Source organism: Tamandua tetradactyla, chromosome 5 (assembly GCF_023851605.1).
Source record: "Tamandua tetradactyla isolate mTamTet1 chromosome 5, mTamTet1.pri, whole genome shotgun sequence".
Taxonomy (NCBI): Eukaryota; Metazoa; Chordata; class Mammalia; order Pilosa; family Myrmecophagidae; genus Tamandua; species Tamandua tetradactyla.
Window position 1 is genome coordinate 59,754,014 of NC_135331.1, and position 13,612 is coordinate 59,767,625.

The window sequence follows — 13,612 nt, forward strand, 5'->3', positions numbered from 1 at the left end:
TATAGCAAATCCAGGTTATCTGCAGCAGAGAATTATATTATCTTTAAAAAAACTTTTCCTGATAATATGCTAGGCCTTATTCAAGCAGAATGCATGTCCATGGAGCACTTGGTAATCATGTACTTGGAACTGCCCTGTGTGGGCTGAATTGTACCCTCAGAAGAATACATTGAAGCCCTAACCTTCAGCGTTAGCGAATGTGAACTTATTTGGAAATAGCGTCTTTCACTATTTCCAGTCACACTGGATTGTGTAGACCATAAAATCAATGACTGGAGCCTTTGTAAGAAGGTCATATGAGGACACAGGGGGGCATATAAGGAAAACATGCGATGAGAGAGCAGAGATATGGATTGATGCAGCTACAAACCAAGGAACACCAGTGATGGCAATCTAGGAGAAAGGAATATAGCAGATTTTTCTTTAGCTTCTAGAAAGAAATGACTCTACCAACACCTTGCTTTCAGACTTTAAGTTTTGAGAACTTTGAAAAAGTATATCTCTATTGCATTAACTCAATTTGTGGTATTTTTAGTATAGCAGCCTTAGGAAGCTGATACATGCTCATTATGATTTAGGTTCTATCAGAACCATTAACTCATCAAGTTGGGTAGATCCTGCAACAGTTCATTATAGGATAGAAATGGTACATTGGGGATTGGGTCTAAGTAGCACTATGGCATAAGTAAACTACCTTAGTACATAACCTAGATTCCTTCGTCACCCACCACTTACTTATTTGCATCCTTTTCTCAGCTTTAACCTTTGGCTATATGGAGGGAATATTAAAAACCTGAGCCCGGTTTACAGATGTGTTGGCACAATATACAGATGCAAACCAAACTACATTATAGCCATACTCAAAGACAGTCTTAAAAGACAATGGAAGGCAAAATGGGGACTTCCTGGAAGATGGTGAAATAGAGTAGGTCAAGTTCAGCACTGCTCCATGCAAACATTAGAGAATGGATGGAAGAGTGACTGAGACAGTGAATCAAGAGTGCAACTGCTCTGGGAGAGTCTTCTGCACCACATAGGATGGCCCTAGTTGCAGAGGCCAAGGAATTGAGAAGTAGAAAGCTGGAGCCTAGTGTAGAGGTGTGGTGCCTGTGGGTGTGCACTGATGGGAGCCAGGGACAAGGAAGTAAGCCAGGCCATGTTCCTTGAATGCACTATCCTCACTAGCACAGCCCTGTAGCCCACAATTTACCCCATAACCCACGCACCTGAACCCCATCACCCATTCCCATTCCATGTACTCCGAGCACCCCCACCACACCAGTCTCCAACGTGTGTACATGCCCCACACCAGCACCCCAAGTGTAGCCCAACCCAACTCTCCTGCACCCTTCCCGAGCACTACCTCCCACTCCCTGTTCCTTGCAGGTTGTTGCTAGTGCATGAAGGTTACAGGCACTAACCTCCAAGCCCATGCTACCCTATGCCCTGCTCTTAGCACCACACAGCTTCACCCTGTCCTCCCTGAACTCTGCACATCAATTTACCGCACACCTAGACCTACACATGCAAAGGGGCCAGGCCCCCAATCATGTCCTTCAGTTCTGGGAAATTCAGTTTATGGCACTTCTAGAACCACGCATGCTCAAGGGCCCACAATCTCATCATTCAGCTCTGGGAATGTTAGCTTTATAGCAGTCCTAGAACCATGCATACCCACAGCCCTCAGTCACAGTGTCCAGCTCTGAGAAAATGCTGAACTGCACAAACAGGTCACATCTGCTTCCAATAAATGAAGGCATTTCATTTATTGTGGCAGCAGGTCAGTGTTCAATAAATGAACACTGACCTGCTGCCACATGCACATAAAGGGCCCCTCATCCTAGACCAGTGCACACAGGGTTATACCGGTGCACCCACATGGCTACACCCTCTCTGGCTTCTGGGCACCCACCTTCATAAGCACCAGCATAACATCCTCAACCTGCACCTATACCTACCCTGAAATGAATCACCACACAGTTGTTCCATGCCTTATACCCTGCTCCCAGCTTCACATACATCCCTCAAATACAAGGCTTTAGACTACTAAAAGAAATCAACTCCCAAAGAAAATCAATCAAAATACTTACATGTGATAAAAACAACAGAAGATCACTAAGTATATCACAATGCAGACAGATACAACCCTGCCTAATGACCAAATTAAATACCAGAGGAGACTCAGAAGTTGGAACAACTAATCAGAGATGTTCATATAACTCTACTTAATAAAATAAATGGGATGACAAATGACATAAAAGCAATCAAGAAGAGAGTAGAAGAGCATAAAGAAGAATTTGAAAGAATAAATAGAAAAATAGAAGATATCACGGAGATTAAAGACTCTGTTGACTAAATAAGAAACAAATGTTAACAGGCTAAACTTACCAATTAAAGAATATAGATTGGCAGAATGGACTGAGAAATACAATCTAGTATATGCTGTTCATAAGAGACTCACCTTAGACACAAGGAGACAAATAGAATGAAAGTGAACAGATGGAAAATGATTTTCCATGCAAACTATAACCAAAAGAAAGCAGGAGTAACTGTAGTAATGTCAGACAGATATACTTTAAATGTAAAGACATCATAAGAGACAAAGAAGGGCACTATATGCTAATTAAAGGGTCAGTTCACCAAGAAGATATAACAATCATAAATGCTTATGCTCCTAATCAAGGAGTTCCAAAGTACTTGAGAGAGATTTGCAAAACTTAAGGGAACAATAAATGTTTCAACAATAATAGTAGAAGACTTTAATACACTACTCTCTTCTATAGATAGAACAATGAGACAGAATATCAACAAGGAAATAGAGAAGTTAAATAACTTGATAAATGAATTAGACCTAACAGATATATATATATATATATATATATATATATATATATATATAGGTCATTGCACCCCAAAATACATGGATATGCATTCTTTTCTAGTGTTCATGGAATACTCTCCAGGATAAATCAAATGCTGGGGCACAAAACTGATCTTTATAAATTTAAAAACATTGAAACCATCCAAAGCACTTTCTTTGATCACAATGGGATGAAACTGGATCTCAATAACCACCACAGAATGAGAAGATTTGCAAATATATGGAAATTAAATAACACATTCTTAAACAACCAGTGGGTCAAAGAAAAAATTGCTAGAGAAATCAGAAACTATCTGGAGACAAATGAAAATGAGAATACAACTTATCAGAACTTATGAGATGTGGTAAAGAATAAATAGCCCTAAATGCCTATAATAAAAAACAAGAAAGAGCAAGTATTGGGGACTTAACAGCACACCTAGAGGAACTGGAGAAAAAACAGCAGACTAATCCCAAGCAAATAGAAGAGAAAGAATAAAAATTAAAGCAGAGATAAATGAATGGGAGAAAAAAAGAACAGTAAAAAGAATTTGGTTTTATACCAAAATTTGGTTCTTTGAGAAAATCAGTAAAATTGGTAGGCCACTAGCAAGATTGACAAAGAAAAAAAGAGAGAGGATGCAAATAAACAAAATCAGAAATGAGAAGGGGTGCATTCCCACAGACCCGGAAGAAATAAAATCATAAGAGGATACTATAAACGGCTATATGCCAATAAACTAGACAACTTAGATGAAATGGACAAATTCCTGGAAACACACAAACAAGTTACACTAACTCAGGAAGAAGCAGAAGATCTCAACAAATCAATCACAAGTAAAGAGATGCAATCAGTCATCAAAAATCTTCCTACAAAAAAAGCTCAGGACCTGATGGCTTTATAGGGAAATTTTAACAAACTTTCCAAAAAAACAAACACCAGTCTTGCTCAAATTTTTCAAAAAATTTGAGGAAAAAAGACTCTACCTAACTCATTTTATGAAGTAATATAATTTTAATACCAAAACCAGGTAAAGATGCTATAAGAAAGGAAAACTACAGGCCAATCATCCTAAGGAACATTGATGCAAAAATTCTGAACAAAATATTAGCAAATCAAATCCAACCACATATAAAAGAATTATACACCCTGACCAAGTGCAGTTTATACCAGGAATGCAAGGATGGATCAACACAAGAAAATCAATTAATGTAATACAGCACATTAACAAATTGAAAGGGGAAAGTCACGTGATCATCTCGATCAATGTTGAAAAAGCATTTGAAAAGTTTAACATGCTTTTCTGATAAAAACACTCCAAAAGATAGGAATCAAAGGTAGCTATCTCAATATGATAAAGGGAATATATGATAAACTGATAGCCAGCATCATACTCAATGAAAGCTTCCCGCCTAAGATTGAGAATAAGACAAGAATACCCAATGACATCACTATTATTCAACATTATGCTAGAAGTTCTAGCTAGAGCAATAGGCAAGAAAAAGAAATAAAAGGCATCTAAATTGGAAAGAAAGAAGTAAAACTCTCATTATTTGCAGATGACATGATACAATACTTAGAAGATCCTGATAAATCTACAACAAAGTTACTTGAGCTAATACACGAATTGAGTAAGGTGGCGGGATACAAAATTAATGTACAAAAATCAGGGAAACTTTCCATACACAAGCAATAACCTAGTTGAGGAGTCAATTAAGGAAAAAAAATCATTCTAAATTAAGGAAAAAAAATCATTCTAAATAGCAATTAAAAGAATCGAGTACTTAGGAATGATCTTAATGAACTTAGGGATGTAAAGGATTTGTACACAGAAAACTATATAACATTGGTAAAAGAAATCAAAGGAGATCTAAGTATAAAGACATTCCCTGTTCATGGATAAGAAGCTAAATATAGTTAAGATATCATTTCTCCTCAAATTGATCTACAGATTTAACACAGCACCAATTAAAATTCCAACAACCTACTTTGGAGACTTGGAAAAACTAAGTATCAAATTCATCTGGAATGGAAACAGATCCTGAATAGCTAAAAGCATCCTGAAAAAGAAGAACAAAGTGGGAGGATTAACACTGCCTGACTTTAAAACTTATTATAAAGCCACAACAGTCAAACAGCATGGTACTGGCACAAAGATTGAAGCATTGACCAATGGAATTGAATTGAGAGGGCAGAAATAGACCAACAAATTTATGACCAACTGATTTTTGGCAGGGCCCCTAAATCCTCTGAATTGGAACAAAATAATCTTTTCAATATTTGGGCATGGAAGAACTGGATATCATAAGCCAAAAAAATGAAAGAGGACCCCTATCTTGCACCCTACACAAAAATTAACTGAATGTGGCTCAAAGACCTAAATATAAAAACTAGCACCATGAAACTTCTAGAATAAAATGTGGGGAAACATCTTCAAGACCTAGTAATAGGAGGTAGCTTCCTAAACTTTAAACCAAAAGCACAAGCAACAAAAGAAAAAATAAATAAATAAATGGGAACTCCTCAAAATCAAATGCTTTGTATTTCAAAAGTCTTTGTCAAAAAGGTTAAGAGGCAGCCAACTCAATGGGAGAAAATATTTTGAAATCACACATCAGACAAAGGTTTGATTTCCTGTATACACAAAGAAATCATACAACTCAACAACAAAAGAACAACCAACTCAATTTAAAATGGGCTAAAGATATGATTAAGCACTTTTCTGAAGAAGAAATACAGATGGCTCAAAAGCACATGAAGAGATGCTCATGTGGACTGTATAATGGTGCATCCACTTTAGAAGACTATTTGATGGTTCCTTAGGAAACTAAATATCAAGTTGCCCAATGACCCAGCAATAGCCGTATTTGGTATATATCCAGAAGAGTTGAAAGCAATGACACAAACAGACATTTGCACACCAATATTCATAGCAGCATTATTCACAATCTCCAAAAGATGGAAATAAACCAAATACTCATCAACAGATGAGTGGATTAGCAAAATATGGTATGTATATATATGATGGAATATTATGCAGCAGTAAGATGAAATGATGTCCTGAAGCACGTGACAAAATGAATGAACCTTGAGGATATAATGCTGAGTGAAATAAGCCAGACACAAAAGGATAGATACTGTATGATTCCACTTTTATGAAGTGGCTTACAAGAGGCTTGTAATACAGAATATAGGGGACTTAGAGATACATAGATGCTAGAGATGGGTGAACGGTTAGCTAATGAGGTTGAACTCCAATGAAATGAATAGATAGAAGTGAAAGTGGTTCTCTAGTTGGTCCAGAAGTAATATTACTATATTGAAGATGAACAAAATTGAAAGGGTTGTTTAGACTTACATGCCCCACTGATTAACACTAGAAATGCTGATTAGTTCTTGCAAGAACTACTTCAAAGGTATGATTCATGTACAAAGAGTGTTTTAGACCAGGGTACGGGGGATACTTGCTATTGCATGCTACGGGCTATGTTCAAAAGGAAAATATCAGCACTACTACAGCAACAGCAGAGGGGAATAACTGAGGGAGGGACAAGGACTAAGAGGAAGTTTAGATTTTCTTTTTGACGAGAGTGTATTTATTGGTTTTTCTTTCTCTTGGGAATGATGGAATTATTTAAAACTGAGAGTATTGATCGACTGTGGACTTTGGGCTCTATACCTGATTCCTGATGACAGTAGGTGGCTGAAGTATGCATTGCCTGAGAAGTAGATTGGTAAATGATGGTGTATACTTATGAAAGAATGTTGTGCTGCTCTAAAGAGGAACAAAATTGTGAGACGTGCAACGATGTGATTGAACATGTGGGACATGTGATGAGGCAAAATAAGCCAGGAACAAAACAATGGTACAATCACCTTTAGAAAATGCTTATAAGAAAACAGGGGCCTAGATTGTAAGCTTGTAGAGCAAATGCATTAAATATGGTGTGGTGATTATTATCTCTGGATTTTGAGAGTCTGCTTTATATATACATAACCTGATATTTCGAGATAAGAATGAAGCCGATCAGGTTGGAGGTTAAAGTAATTTAAAATGTCATTTGAGGAGTTTTAGATAAATTTTGTCTACCCCAGATATTTCACCCTGTTCCTACCCAGCACAACCCCATGACCAAAGAACACACTAGACAGAAGATTAAAGATTAGTTAGAGGTTTATGGACATGAGGAAGACCTTCCCAATGGCAGCTGGTTGAGAGATGAAAGTCTGCACTCTGCCCTAAACTAAGAGAGAAAACGAGCTGTGCCCAGAGAATGCCAGTTTAACAATCTCATGAGAGTTGGATACAATGGAGTTTCAGCAGACTCTCACGAAATTTGGTTTTTAGGAGAAGGGGGTTTACACTTTTTGAGCTATAATGTCTGTCCCAGGTCATGTAGGTGGCTATGTGCAATGATTTGCTCTCAAAATGGAGGCGGGGGCAGGTCTCAGGACCTGGGTCATTACACACCTAATAATCTGAAACACAGCCTTAAAAATCTATAATTTGTGTTTTGTTTCAGTGCATTGCTCCTTTTTTGCATACAACATTTAAGAACAAAATTCTTAGAGGTGGAATAGAGGTGGTAGTCTTACTCCCAGAAATAGCTGCGTAAGTGACTAGAGATAGGCCTTTTTTGGGGGTGGGGGTGGGAAAATAACTTTATTTCTCTTGAGCTGGGGCTGGGCAGCGTCCAAGCTCAAAACTTCTGGAACTGCTTCTTGGTGCCGTTAGCCTTGGTGACCTTGAGCACGTTGAAGCGTACGGTCTTGCTCAGGGGTCGGCACTCACCCACGGTGGCAATGTCGCCGATCTGGACGTCCCTGAAGCAGGGAGACAGGTCGCCGATCTGGACGTCCCTGAAGCAGGGAGACAGGTGCACAGACATGTTCTTATGGCGCTTCTCGAATGGGTTGTACTTGCGGATGTAGTGGAGGTAGTCCCGGCGGATGACGATGGTCCTCTGAATCTTCATCTTCATCACCGTGCCAGGCAGGATTCGCCCTCGGATGGAGACGTTACCTGTGAAGGGGCATTTCTTGTTGATGTAGCTTCCCTCGATAGTCTCCTTGGGTGTCTTGACTATATATATATATATATATATATATATATATATATTGTCAGGGAATAGAACAGCCCTGCCAACAAAAGACCTCTCTGTTCCAGCCTGGAAGAGGGGAGAAAACAATTGTGTTACTGAGTAAATATTAACAAATCACATGCATGCAATGTAGAATGAAAGTGAGTATAAAGTCTGGCAAGAATTGCAGGCAATTGAATCAGAAAAGGAAAAGAGAAAACAAAACAAAAAACTTTTCTTATTTCCTTGGGAGATAAGAGGACACTCCTTGTGATTGTCTCCACTACACCTTCTGAGGGACTTCTAATAAATCTCGGAGGTATGAGTTAAAGTTTCAAGGGTCTGAAGGTTAGGGACCTTGCATTGTTAGATAAAATGGTCTCATGTTTTCAAGGAGACCCGTAAGGAAGAGAGAGTGAGTATACAGTGCCTCCCTCTTCTGTAACAAATAAGACTTAATCATCTCTCCCTTTATGGGCATGTGTGTACATATATGTGTATGTATATACTTTTTCCCTAAGGCAATGATAAATATAGACATTAAAATATTTAAACTTTTTTCACCTCTCTGAATGTTTTTTTGGTCAATTGCTGTCATTGCTTATTTTTTTATAGTTATGCATAAAAATTTATTAATATTGCTAGATTGCACAGGTTTTTCACCAATTATACAGTTATTTTCCTCCAGAGACTTCTCCCTTGAATAGAAGAGTCGCCTGGAAATACTGTTTAATGAAGGTGGCTATCTCAATAGATTAGATTCATTTAAAAATGCATAGAGGTTGAAGTAGACTGATCAATTCAATGTTATAATGAGTGACATATTTTTCCAGAAAGATAATGCCCTTTCTTTATGGTTTTAACCTGAGTACAAACATTGGTGCTGCATATGACTTTATTTTCCTGGAAGTGTGGAGAAATTGAAAGATCCAGCTGTACTGTTCAGTGTGCAGTCCTTTGATTACTAACTGCATTTCTATCATATAACCCATTCTTGTTTTCCATGCTGATTTTGGATTTTCTCCTTGGCTTCTCTGAGAATAACTTTCACACACTTTTGCCACCTTCATTGACCCACCAGTGTGATTTCTGCCTTTCAGAATTAGAGACATGTATTTGACCTGTCTGTTCTTTTTCTATTCTCTATGGAATTATTCATATTGTTCTCCAACTATTTTTTCTATCATTTCAATCAATTTTAGGAGAAGAGGATTTGCGTTCTGTAGTTGTCATCTATGATTTAGATATCTAAACCATTATGCTGACACCTGTGCATCCTGGTGCTTCATTCCTGTTTCCTGGAATGTTCTACATTCTCTGAGCTGTCCCTAACACATACCCAATAAAAGTCTTCAGTATATTTTCAAGACACAATGAATCTTTCCTCTGATTGGCATCTGAAACCCTTTCTCATAGTGGGAATTCTACCAACGTGGACTTCTCTGTGAGAAGCAGTCTGCTTTCTACTACCGAAAGCCAAATGGTTTAGGAACTACATTCCTTTTTTCTTTGACAAGTGACATGTAGACTACGGATATTTGACTTAAATTTGGAAGATGATAAGCTACCTGCAGCATTGATCCTGGATAAGAAGGGTACACAGAAGCACTATGTTAGCTATGCAATATATTTCCCATAAGTTCATGTTCTGTATGGTTAACTCTCGTTGATTTTCAGTGTCTAACCAGGAGCTATGACAGATACCAATACTAATCACTGGGTATTGACTTCTGGCAGTGGATCTCTAGGAAGAAGTAGCAATTTGGGATTGGGTATTTTGCTTAATTCAGCCCGAAAGAGATAAAAATTAAGTATTAAGAAATTCGAATCTGGTGGTATGAGACATACACTAATGGAAGAGTTAATTAAATTAATAAGTATTAACTGCTGGAATGAGTTGCTCATTGAGGCCTTTGGGATTTTAGTTGATCACTCCCTAAAAGAACTAAAAGGACAGGAGAAATTTGATAACTGCAGTTTGTATTGGCTGCAACTAATAACACTAGAATGTATTTAGAAAGGAAATACCATTCTAAAATCCTTTTATTAGACACTAGCCCAGGAACTATTTTTGACCTCGCTGAAGGATAGCTTGCCTCCTAAAGCCTCAGGATAAGAAAGCAAATACAGAGCTTGAAATTACGTGTTGCTGAATTAAGACTCAATTTCATCAAGTTGAAGATATGGTTAACTATTAGACATACCATTTTTTTTAATACAACTATGCAGAAAAAGACCCTGCAAATTAAACTGTGATATAAGGTTTTGATATAAATTATTTTGCACAGATTAGAGAGCTCTAGGTTTATTTAGATAATGTTTTCTCATGTGTTAATCTTTTTTGAGCTTATATTAAGAGGAAACTGTAATGGAATAAACTGGTTAAGGAATTACTAAAGTGTCTTTAAACACAATGTCTGAATTATAAAATTGTTTTCCAGCTTGGAGGCACACTTTTATTGATTTTTCCTTGTTATTTTACCTTTTACTTTCCAGACTGTTGTTGACAATGAAGCAGCATGTCTTTTTTTAAAAGTCCTCCATAGTAGTCTCTGGGATATCCCACTAATTTTCTGAAACACATCACGTTCTGATGTTGGTTCTTCACAAATTTATTAAACTCTTACTTATTTGCTCAGTTGAATCACATGGAAGTTGTACAGTTTCTATCCAAATATGCAAATTTTCTGGCAACTTGTCAACAATGGTAGCCCTGCCTGTCAGATGACTCTATCATTTCAAATTCTTGGTTCTTTGAAATGTAATTACTTTATTCTAAGGGATTTAACAATTTTTCTTACCTCCAGTTGGATTGAATTGCATGATGCTTGATAAGCTATCTTTCTGCACTCAATTTGGTAACAAAAGTCAACTCAGCTTCATCTACTGTGGGATGCTTTAATTCTGTGGTATCTTCAAACGCTCAAATTATGAGCATTTCTCATAATATGCATATCAATTGTAAGGAAAGAATCCTGCTAAAATGCTTATTCTGTTTCATTAGGGTTGGGGGTGGGGAACTAAGATTCTGTTTTGCGCACAAGATCCCTGATCTTGTGTCAGAAGTAACTGGGGTATAAAGCATTTGGTTCTTTGTTTTGTAATGGTATCTAATTGCAGTAATGACCCCTTTAATACAGTATGTATGTTTTCTCTGAGCACAATAACCTTTAGTTTTAAAAACAAGTTGAGAACTGAGGCAACCTATATCCTCATGTATATGCTGTTTGTTCCAGGAAAGTGTTAGGTTGGGGGAACAGGGAAGGTCACCATGACTCGAGCTGTGTAAAACGTGCCGCCCCTTCTAGATGTCACCTAACCCCCTTGCTTAAAAACCGCCCACACCAGGCCCCAGCAGCGAGCTTGCAACTCCCTACCTGGAGTTCTGTGAGCTCTGCCCCGGAGCGCAGGAATAAACTCGCTCACTCTAAGGTTTTCTGGTCTGCCTTTTCTCTCTTTCACCTCCTAAACCTTACAGAAAGATAAAACTATAAACCCATAAATGACTTCACACTTTGTTTCAGGAACTTCCTGCAATCCAATATGTATGAGACAAAATCCTGCGATGAGGCCAAATAAATTAAAGTTTTGCTTTAGAGCAGGTTGTCTAGTGGTAATTGTATTGAGTTAAAAAAAATCATAAGAATGTCTTTGAAGATATATAAATTGGGAATTAAACAAAGCACATGTTCCAACAATGTAGAGAACTCAATTTAAGCATGGCGATATGAAAAGCAATGGTTAAACTTGTACATGTGTAGGTAATGACAACTAAAGCAGGACGGCCACTTGATCATCAGTGATGGAAAGATGTCATGTTTTGAAACTTGCATTTGAATATCGGTGATGATTAAAAAGTGGTGTGAAAGTGTGCACTTCAGAATCTATGAAACACAGTTCTTCACAAGCTATTACTGGATGCCCCAATTCACGTAAGTTCTTTGTTTAGGAAGGGATGGAGACCTGAGAGTGGACTTGAACTATTTAGGAGAGTTTCAAAGATTCAGAGCAGGATTGGCTACATAATTTGCAAGACCCAGTGCAAAATTAAAATATCTTTTTGTAAAAACAATTGTTTCATGAAAAAACTATTAAGAATTACAAAACATAACAGCAGAATGTTAAAGCAAGCATGGGGTCCTTCTAAACACATGGCTGTGGCACAGCAGGCTGCCTGGGTCAGTTGCTCAGGAAACCTGCCTCCCCATATCTCACACATTGAAATCTCACTGAGTTCTGCTGCTGCAGTGACTAAGAGCTCCGACAGGGGATCAGGCAAGCTGGCTTAAATCTCAGCATTGCTGTTGATGTTTGCCATGACACTGAAGAAGTTACTTTACTCCGAGTCTAGATTTCCCATTGTAAATGGTTATAATAATAGTACTTATGCCATAGGGTTATTGAGAGAATTAAATCAGTTTAAAATACATAAAGTGCTGAAAGATATATAGACTTCGATGGCCAGGGGAGGCTTGTTCCTGCTCCTTTTTTAGTTATTTAGTAAAAATTCAGTGGAGTTTCTGCCTAACAGCAAACATGTTGATGGTCAACTCTCAAGCTGAGTTCCTGAGGTTGCTCAAGACGATTTCCTGGACCAGGAAGTGTCCACTGGTACATAGTTGAATGTTTGTTCTTAGCTCCTGTGCCAATTCTCAAAGTTTATGTTCTGGAACCCCTCCCAGTTTCAGCAGCTGTTCCCAGACCTAAGTATACCTCTGGTCAAGGTGGTGAAAGGATGGGGAGCAGTTTGTTATGCTGATTCTCCACCTGTATTGCCTTCGCTCTTGGTCTGTGTGCCCACGTTTCTCACACAGCAAATGCTTAGCACAGTGTCGGTACAAGTGTGTGCGATGTGTTTCCTGTTAGTCACTATCTTATTAGTTATCTGCTTTGCCTTAAAAATGAGTTGGGGGAGTGGATTTGCCTGAAAAAGAAAGATTACTTCTTATTCACGTCTGTAACAGTTCCTATGACTACTGTAACAAATTGCAGCAAATTTGGTGACTTAGTGGAGGGCTGCCTTCCCCGCCCAAGGCTCTGGGGGAGAATCCCTTCTATGCCTCTTTCCTAATTCCTGCTGCTTGGCAGTAATCCTTGGCACTCTTTAATTGTAGCCACATCACACCAATCTGCATCCCTCTAAACATTCCTTCTCCTTGGTGTATGTCTTCTCTCCTGTCTGTCTGTTTTCACACTCCCTCTGCTTTTCTCTTTTAAGAGCATATGTGATTGCATTTAGGATCCAGCCAGATAATCCAGGATAAGCTCCTCCTCTCAAGATCCTTAATCTAATTACATTTTTCCATATTATGCTATAGGCTTTGTGTGTGTGTGTGTGTGTGTGTGTGTGTGTGTGTGTGTATGGTCCAGGAAACGAACCCGGGTCTCCTGCATGGAAGGCAACCATTCTACCACTGAACCACCCATGTGCCCTATAGACTCAGGTTATAGGGATTAGTATCAGGGCATATTTGGGGTGGGGGTAGAAATACAATCCAGCCCCCTCTCCCCACCATCCATCATTGTCTTTCGTCTATAATTGCAGTATTTCTCAACTTTGGTGGTAGACTGGAGCTTCAAATGTTGATGCCAGGATTCTTCCCCAGTGATAACAATTTAATTGATTTGAGGATGGCCCCAACATCAAACATTTTTAAATCACTCCAAGTG

General features: G+C 38.3%; 1 pseudogene; it reads right to left on the bottom strand.

The window, feature by feature from the left end:
* Positions 1–7,561: 7,561 nt before the first annotated feature.
* Positions 7,562–10,765, bottom strand: LOC143683111 (small ribosomal subunit protein uS17 pseudogene; annotated as a pseudogene).
* Between the last annotated feature and the right edge of the window lie 2,847 nt (positions 10,766–13,612).